At 42.5% G+C, this 9,141-nt stretch overlaps 1 long non-coding RNA gene across 1 annotated transcript; it reads left to right on the top strand.

The window, feature by feature from the left end:
- The first annotated feature begins 7,687 nt into the window (after positions 1–7,687).
- LOC131396708 (uncharacterized) lies at positions 7,688–8,726 on the top strand. Its single transcript, XR_009216660.1, has 3 exons — positions 7,688–7,889; positions 8,233–8,401; positions 8,663–8,726. It is a non-coding gene; the product is annotated as an uncharacterized LOC131396708 (long non-coding RNA).
- The last annotated feature ends 415 nt before the right edge of the window (positions 8,727–9,141 follow it).

Here is a 9,141-nt window from a genome sequence, read left to right as displayed (position 1 = left end):
AATGGGCAATGGACCAGAATAGACTTTTTCCAGTGAAGACATACAAGGGACCAATAGGTGTATGAAAAGTTGTTCGACATCACTAATCAGGGAATGCAAATCAAAACCACAATGAGCTATCACTTCACACCTGTTAAGATGGTGATTATCAAAAAAACTAAAGGTGGCAAATGTTGGTGAGGATGTGGAGAAAAGGAACCCTTGTGGGAATGTAAATTAGTACAGCCATTATGGAGAACAGTGAGCTTCCTCCAAAAATGAAAACTAACATATGATGCAGCAATCCCACTTCTAGTATATACCCACAGGAATTGAAATCAGGGTCTCAACGAGATACCTGCACTCTAATGTTCATTGCAGCTAATTCACAATAGCCAAGACACGGAAGTAACCTAAATGTCACTGATGGATGAATGGATAAAGAAATGCAATATTAGTCAACCTTGAAAAAAGAAGGAATTTCTGCCATTTTTGACAACATGGATGGACCTGAAAGACATTATGCTAAGTGAAATAAGGCAGACAGAGAAAGGCGAATACTCACTTATATGTGGAATCTAAAATAGTCAAACTCATACAAGCAGAGGTTAGAATGGTGGTTACCAGGGGCTGGGGGGATGGATAAATAAGGAGCTGATGGCCAAAGGATACAAAATTTCTGTTATCAAGATAAATAAGTTCTGGAGATGTAGGACAAGCATAGTGCCTACAGCTGACAAGAGTGTATTGCATACGTCACATTTGCTAATAGAGTAGATATTAAGAGTTCTTACCACAGAATAATAGTACAAAAGGAGTTGAGAGAAAACTTTGGGAGGTGATGGATATGTTTGTGGCCTTGATGGTGGTGACAGTCTCAAGGGTGTATACTTAGGTCCAAATCCATCAAGCTGTGTATGGAAAAGTAAGACATAATCGTTGATTCCTCTGCACCTTGAAATACACCGTGTCCTCATCACAAGAGAAAAAAATTTGTAACTATGTATGGGGACGGATGTTAACTGGACTTATTGTGGTGATCATTTCAACATATATACAAACAATGAATCATTATGTTGTACCCCTGAAACTAATATAATGTTGTATGTCAACATTACCTCAATAAAGACAATATAACAGAGAAAACCATTTGAATATTGTAAATGAGTTCAGTGGATCCCTGAAACTGCCCCATTCCCATATGAGAGTTACTGGAAGCAGAGAGGATGAGGTAAGATGGAAGAAAGTTGTACAAAACAGTAATCAAATTAAAATCATTTAAGTTGCTATGAGCTCCTTGTGGCAAAGTTCTATGAGCACTGATCATTCACCTTTTCTTGGAAAAGCATACTTTCAGATCCAACCCATAATAGTTTCATCATTTGCTCTAATAAGAAAATTTCAACTTAATAAATAAAACCAAAAGCATCCCTTATGTATGAATAAAGTTAGTGAACTTTACAGAGAAAAGAGCATATTTGCACAATCTCAATAAAGGAAACAGAAGAACTGAATGATGATTGATTCTCATTCAAGCTTATCTTTGAAATCCAGTAAAACCAGGTTATCTTTTCAAGGATGTGTGTAGAGCTGTCAGCCTTGGAAGACAGAAATAGTGACCTCCTCTGGAGCAAAGGGCAGGCTTGCTTACTGCCCAGTATAATAGAAATAACACCCCTCCCTGGGGCAAAGGTCAGCAGACTTCCAGCCCATTATCAAAGATTTGAGTTCCTTAAGCTCTGAGTTCTTGCAAACCTCTGCATGTCACCCGGCCCACTGTGTATCACCCTGTAGGAAGTGGGATTTAGTGAACCGGTGCAAATGCTGATACTCTGGCCACTGTTATTGCTGTGACATTAAGTCCTTTGTCTCTGACCCATGGGTCTCATGTCTTTTGCCAAGATCTATAAGACCATGGTAGGCTGACTTATTAACTTGCAGGTAAGGTAAAATATCAGGCCTTTCACAGTTCCTGACAAGCACTTTAAGTAACTAGTAGTCCTAGGAACAGAGAGTTACCCAGAAAAATATGCATGGATGGTCTTCATAGAAGACTTCATGCAACCAAAACTTTAATAAGGCTCTCTGACCTCTTTTATTTCTACCCCAATTAGAAGGAGAGGCACCAAGCTATTACAGACCTAGGGCTTGTGCAAGCCACCTGGAGACCTAGTGACCAGAAACTTCCCATGGCGAGCAAAGACAGATGGGCATATTTCCAAAATGGACCCATCTGCCTCCCTATCATCCAAAAGACAGTACATTATCTTAATTTATGATGATTTCATTCATTAAAATCTTGTGATGGGCCAAAGATACACTTCTAAGAGGAGTGAGGCACATGGCAGTTGTAAGTAGATTAACAGATTTGGTGAATATGAAACTCTAAACTAAACTTAGTGTTCTAATCAATTATAAGGTACAACAAATTTAATTAGATCAATTAAATGATATTTAATGGTATGCCTGATTATTACTCTGCAGTAATGATCAAGAAGCTCATATAAATAACTATAATTGGTCTTACTTTAAAATATGATAGTCAAGACTTTTTGAGATAAGCTGGAGAGAAGGAAGGGGAGAAATAGATAGCTGCTCTAAAGCCACTTTCAAGACAGCTGGATCTACATGTAACCCAGGAGATCGAGGCAGATGGCTGTGTGCCTAGATCCTCCCTGAACTGTGGTTCTCAGGGATGTCACGGGGCTGAAGCAGCTTTCTGAATCGTGTTTACATGTCCATGTGTACAATACCCCTGACCATGAGGATGAAACACCATTCAATCATCCCTTACACCCCTCTAATTTACAATTAGATTTCAAAATCATTGTATCATTACATGATCATTTATTCCTCAAACCTGTAGGATGCCGAGCTAAAAGAAAATCAAATTTCAATGGCTTCTTTTCTTTCAAGGACCAAGACGTTCTTTCACAGTTGGAATACGGATTAGAGGATAAATCCAAGTCAATGGAAACAACTTAAGAAATGAACAGAGGAATATTTCATTCCTATATATACACAGTTTTCACTGTGGCAAAAACAGAGTTACATTTTAAAAAATGATAATTTTTTGAAATTTTATAGATATTAAAGACATTGTTTTGCTTATATTCCCTTTGGTTTACCAAATGAAACTCACTCTTTAATGGGCATTTCTAGCATTGAGTGCTAATAACAGCAGCTTTTTAAAATTCTTATTTTTCCCAGGTCAAAGACCAAGGGCAGAGGTCATCAAGAGGTCAAGTCTAATCTACCTACGGATGTGGCAGGCTTAACTATGGATGTTCAAGCCAGACATTGCCAGCAGAACCAAATCTCTTCACCCATAGGTGAGTTTTTACTAGTAATCACAGAGACTTAAGAATATCAAAGGAAATTCTGTGGTTTTTTTGTGTGTGTGTGTGAGAAGGACCAGTCCTGAGCTAACATCCAATGTCAATCCCCCACTTTTTTGCTGAGGAAGACCGGCTCTGGGTTAACATCCGTGCCCATCCTCCTCTACTTTCTATGGGACATTGCTACAGCATGGCTTAAGAAGCGGTACATCGCTGTGTGCCTGGGATCTGAACCGGCAAACCCCGGGCCGCTGCAGCGGAGTGTGTGCGCTTAACCGCTTGTGCCACTGGGCAGGTCCTCAAAGGAAATTCTTTATTAAGAACCAAAGTTATAGATTCCTATCTTGGGTTCATTACTTTGAATTTTTGACCCAAATCATATATATCGATTGGACCATGCTCAATTCTATTATCTTTGGAAGATTCAGCCTACAGCTGAAGAGAAACAGATGCGACACCAATATCTTATCCTCTCTGAAGTCCAACTGAGAGCCCCTGGAGTCAGAAGTTTTCAAGACAAGAAAAAGTCATCCTTCTGAACAGAGAGAGTAGAGGCTATTCAAACATTCCACTTTAAATTGTTAACATGACTCGTTAGAATGTGATGGAGCAAGCATAATACCTTCTAAGTTTCAAGATTTTTCTCCAGAATACTGAGATGGATGACCTTGAAGGCCAGTTTCCCCATAAATGTATTTATTCAGTGATAAAATTAATTTCCCTATAAAATAATTCCCATAAAAATGTTAAAAATATATCATAGTCTCTCACTAAAAGGAAACAAAGCAAACTGAGCAGTTGAATAGCGGTGCAATAAATTCCATACAATGATCTTACTGCAGCGTTATGTACAATAGTGAAACTGGATGTAATCCCATTTCTATCAAAGAAGAAGTAAACAGATTATGGTATTCCTGTTCTTTGGAATACCTCTAAAACATTTAAAATGGTAAGTTAGAATGATGTGCACTGATAACGGGAAACGTCTATGATATATGGTTTGGGAAACAGCAAATTGCAAAACGATGTAGTTATGTAATTTATGTTAAAAAACTTTATGTGTGTTTATAAATACATAGGAAATGTCCAGAAGAATAAACCCCAGCCTGTTAACAACAGTTCCCTCTGAGTAGAGGAGTGAGTTTTCAAGGAAGAGGATGAAAGTGGAGGGTTTCGCTTTCTATAGATCTGTGTAATTTGACATTTTTAACAGGATGTATTTCTTTCATAATTAGAAAAATGAGTGATGTGGCCATTTTGTGCAGGGCAACAGTATGATGTTCACCAGTCTCTGTACTGTATGTTACTGCACAGCACGGACTGTAGGAGAAAGCCCAGGGGAGCAATGAAGACAAAGAAGACATGACACCCGCAAAAAGTCAGTGGAGTATTTCTACATAACAAACCTTCCAGGCGAGTGACGGTCAGTGTCCACTGCTCCAGCTCTCGCAATAAACCTAGAACCTTCCCAGGATAAGCCGGAGGACCACGCCCAACTAGTCCACTCCCTGCCCGGGGCCTGTTTATGCAAGGTGACTGCCATCAAGCAGATAATGGACTCAGGATGGGGTGAGAGGCGGAGTTCCAAGCGGAGATTCAAAATGTACCAAGAAATTTTGTGAAGTGAAGGAAGCTACTCGACCTCTCTGAGCCTCAGTGTCCCCCCCCTGTAGAATGGGGATCACAGGTCTACTACACAGAGCTGTTGGGGAAGATACATAAAAGTGCCTGTGACAGCCAGTGTCCACATTATTAACAAAGTTGTATCCGACTTCAGAATAATCAATGAAAAGAATAATGTTAATGAGACCAAAGACGAGATGCCCAGCTTCATAAGCAGCATGAGAATGAGAGGAGCTCTGACTAAGCAGGGTTCTTCACAGCTCCACTGGAGAGGACCAACACGGGCTACACCTGGATAAGTCAATGTTGTACAATGACTCGTGTAGTGAGGGTGGGTCCCTAAAGACACTGCGAAATACAGTTACACACAGTGGCTCCTAGGAAACAACTACAAAGCAATCAACACAGCAGATAGGAATAGGAAAGGGGCAAGCAGAGGAGGGTAAGAGCCACAAAATCTGATGGAAGACACTGAACCACGATGAGCGCCCAGCTCTGTCAACAGCTGTTGTGGTTGCGCTAGGAGATCAAACTTCTGAGAAAGCCATTGTGGGGACACTGGGAGCACAGTGGTCACTGCAGCCACACCCCAACAGCAGTGCATCGGAGCACACACACCCCAAAACTTTCCTCTCCGTTAATTCTTGTTTTAAGATGATGAATATCCTCATGTTACAGTGTCTCCTTCCAACCCTTGTGGACGAGTGTTGTCAGAACCCCCTGAAAAATGCACAGGCCAGAGTAGGATGGAACACTGGGCGCTGGGGGAGCAGCGCTGCACCTGACCACACTGACTATCACCTGGGCCTATTGAACACGAGAGAAGAATCCGAGGATGTGGTCTAATGAGAATTCCCTGTCTTGCCACATTCAGAGACACCACAGAGTTTCTCGTCCATTTTACAAAATAACATTTTACAAAAATGTTAGAGAATTCATGTGTCATTTATTCATAAAGAGGCAAATTCTTGACAAAGTGACAGGGTCCAGTCTCCATGACCAGGTTTTTCAGTTGTTTTGATAATATCCCACATTCAGGAATCGGAAATGTAACCTACTGGGATGTGTAATATAAACAAGGACTTTTTTTCATGTAGATCAATGCCCAGATTTTTGGGGAGGACATAAGTCGTGAAAGCTGCTAACCACTCCTCCACAGGTTTCAATAGAACTTTTAAATTAATTTACCAATCTCAGGAAAAGAGATTTTGGCCATTCAAATTTTTTATTTCTGCATTCAAGTGTACAGTACAGCCAAGAGAATAAACAGAAAAAAATTGACAAGAAGATCTTGCTTGCATTTCATCTTTTGCAAATAAGCAAGCTATTTTATGCTCTGTTCCTTTCACTATTCTAATCAATTTTTAAAGAATGCGGTACATCTGACTAACCCTGGGCTTGTTTATCCGGGAACTTTGCCGGAATCCAAAGCAGAGATGTTAAAGCTGACGAATTTCAAATGCTGCCCAAGTGCTGTCTACCTTACACATCCCTCTCCCAAAGGTGGACCACCGGTCTCTTCCTGAGGGATCAGAGTCGTCACCTGTGTCTCTGAGAGACTGGCCACTCAGGCCTGAGCTGAGATTAGGTGATCAATCTAAAGGGAAAAATGCTTAAGCTATTCTCATCTTAAGGATGCTGTTTCAGAGGCCTCTGCACTGGAATTGGTTGGTGAAAATGGCCTACTAGATATTTTCCTGGGAATTGGCTTTTTCTCCTCTGCTCATAGCGGATCCTGGGGAAACCAGTGATTAACCTCAAGGATGCCTCAACTTCCACATCTGCAAAAAAGGCAAGCAACAGCCAATGTTACCACCCTGCAAAGCTCTTAAGTTGTGCTTGTAAGAGGGGCCACAAGGGCGAATTTCTCCCAAAAGCTAATGAAATGTTGGCACTTTGGCTGGAGAAGGCAGAGGGCAACATGCAAAGTGGAAAGTTTCTGGGATGTCAAACCAGTTCCCATAAGCATTTTAGAGAAGCACCTAGCCCTGGACTAGGTAGGAGGCTGTGGAAAGACCCACAGGCATGCAGGTGGGAGGAGGAATCAAGCCACGGAGGGAGGCGGTGTGGAAGAGGGATGAATCTGGCTTCAACTTTGGACAAAAGCAGTTGCACACTGCAGGCCTGAGGCTGCCCATGCAGCCGCCACACCCTCCTAACTCCCTGGTCCTTCTCGTCCCATCACATCCCTCCGGGGCTCAGTCCACGTGGAGCAGGTGCAGGACAAGTGTCTGCAGCCAATGACGGTTTTGCCCTCAGCCAAGAACACACCACCCTGTTCCTCCCCCTAGAGCTAGGCACCGCCCTGTGCCCAGAGCATCCTGGGAGTTGTAGTCCTGCAGCCCTTCAGGCTGCCTGCTGGGAGCAGTTAAGAGACAAAAGCTCCCAGCATGCACAGCTAGGGGCCCCAATTCCTGCCTCGTCCCTCCGTCCCTGGGCCCCAATCCTCTGCTTCTCCACTCCACTCTCTACCCCGCCTCTTCTCTATACCACACCCACCCTTCATGCCCTGTGCACCCCCCAGAGTATGCTCAGTGAGGATGGACTGCATCCCTTGAGCCCGGTACTCAGGTAGGGGTGGTGCTCACCAGACTAGCTGTTGCTGAGGATGCTTGCAGCCCTATTGGAAGAACCCTGGTCAGTATTTGAAAAGTAAATTCAATATCTAAAATGGAAATACCGGGTGCCTGGGATCCTGGAATTTGCCTTTTCAAGGCCACCTGTCCTACCATCCCCTGCATCCCTCCAAGCTGCCATGATCCTCCCTCTGGACCCCGTGGTCAGGGTCGCTGCAGAGATCCTCCTTTTGGACCCCACCCACCTGAAGGGCCCATACCTTGGTCAGGCATCTTAGAAGGACTGCCCTGAGACATGTCATAAAAAGGAGAAAACATCACAGTGCGCAGCCCCAATTCCTGCATTGTACAGACAGGAAACTCAGATGCACTGGTAAGTGATCCCTAAGCCACTTTGGGTAACCACACTCATGCCCCTTGTCCGACGCTGCACACAGGCTTGTTCACTGGACTTCTTTATCCCAGTGTGGACCTCTTGGCCTCTTTAACACAGGCAACAGCACCAAAACTTCTCGTTGCTCTTTCCCACTATGTTAGGCAAGTTTGTGTAGGAAGGTAATATGCAATTTCTGCTCTACTATAGGGCTGGCTCCTTGGCAACCAGTTTTAATATCCCTTTTTAAATATACCCTCAGAATCACAAAATAATTAAGCAAAATAATTTGTTGCTGTTGGGGGTTATGGTGATAATTCTCTGAAGTCATTTTTCCATTTAGCTACTCTGACTCCAAATACTACAGCACCACATGCTTCTCAGACTGGTGGATGCACAGCTCCACTTCTTTGCAGAGAGGATGCACAACAGCAGAATATCCGTGGCCCGACTTTCTGGAGCATCAGTATTACTACAAGATTTAGAAGAAGCAAAGTTATGTCATTTCCGAGGTAAGGAGTTAAAAACTTAAAACTAAGATGAGGTGGGAAAGTCATATGCCATTAATAATTGTCAGTAATCTGTGCCTGAAATGTCAGACTGTCTCTGAGAAAGAACTCTGAGACCCTATTTCCCATTGTTTTCAATAGGAAAAATTAGAAAGCATAGCAAATCTATCGAAAAACCCTACCAATTTCCTAAGTCATGATATGGCACCTAGACATAAGTTACGAACATCGTGTGCTCCTCGTTTTGTTCCTCATTCAACCCAGTCCCACAGGTCTTGAGTGCATGCTGTGAACACTGCACTGTGCTAGGTGTCGAGGCCTCGGTTAGCATCATCGTGGGAGTGGAACTTGCTGGAGAAAGATGACATCATAAAATCTCAAAACCATGCCGGTTACCAAATTGAGGCAAGAATGGAAAGACCCAGGGGACCACACAGGGTGAGGGCATTAATAGATACTTGGGAGTATTAAAATCCATCTGATGATGTCATGAGTGAATGTGTTCCACTTTAAAACAAAACCCTGCTGTTATTCTGAGATATTGAGTTAGGATCTTTGTGCAAATATGCAGGATTTAAAATGTTTATTAATGTATAACATGCGTACAGAAATATATGCAGAAGTCATCCATGTAAACCTCAAAGAATTATTATAAAGTGAACACACTTGTGTGACCAAGAACTAGCAGCAGCTTCACTCAGACCTGGACAATCCCTTTCTTCCTCCTTCCTCCTCAAAGGTAA

This window comes from Diceros bicornis, chromosome 34 (assembly GCF_020826845.1).
Source record: "Diceros bicornis minor isolate mBicDic1 chromosome 34, mDicBic1.mat.cur, whole genome shotgun sequence".
NCBI classification, from domain to species: domain Eukaryota; kingdom Metazoa; phylum Chordata; class Mammalia; order Perissodactyla; family Rhinocerotidae; genus Diceros; species Diceros bicornis.
This window is presented reverse-complemented; position numbering and strand designations above follow the sequence as displayed.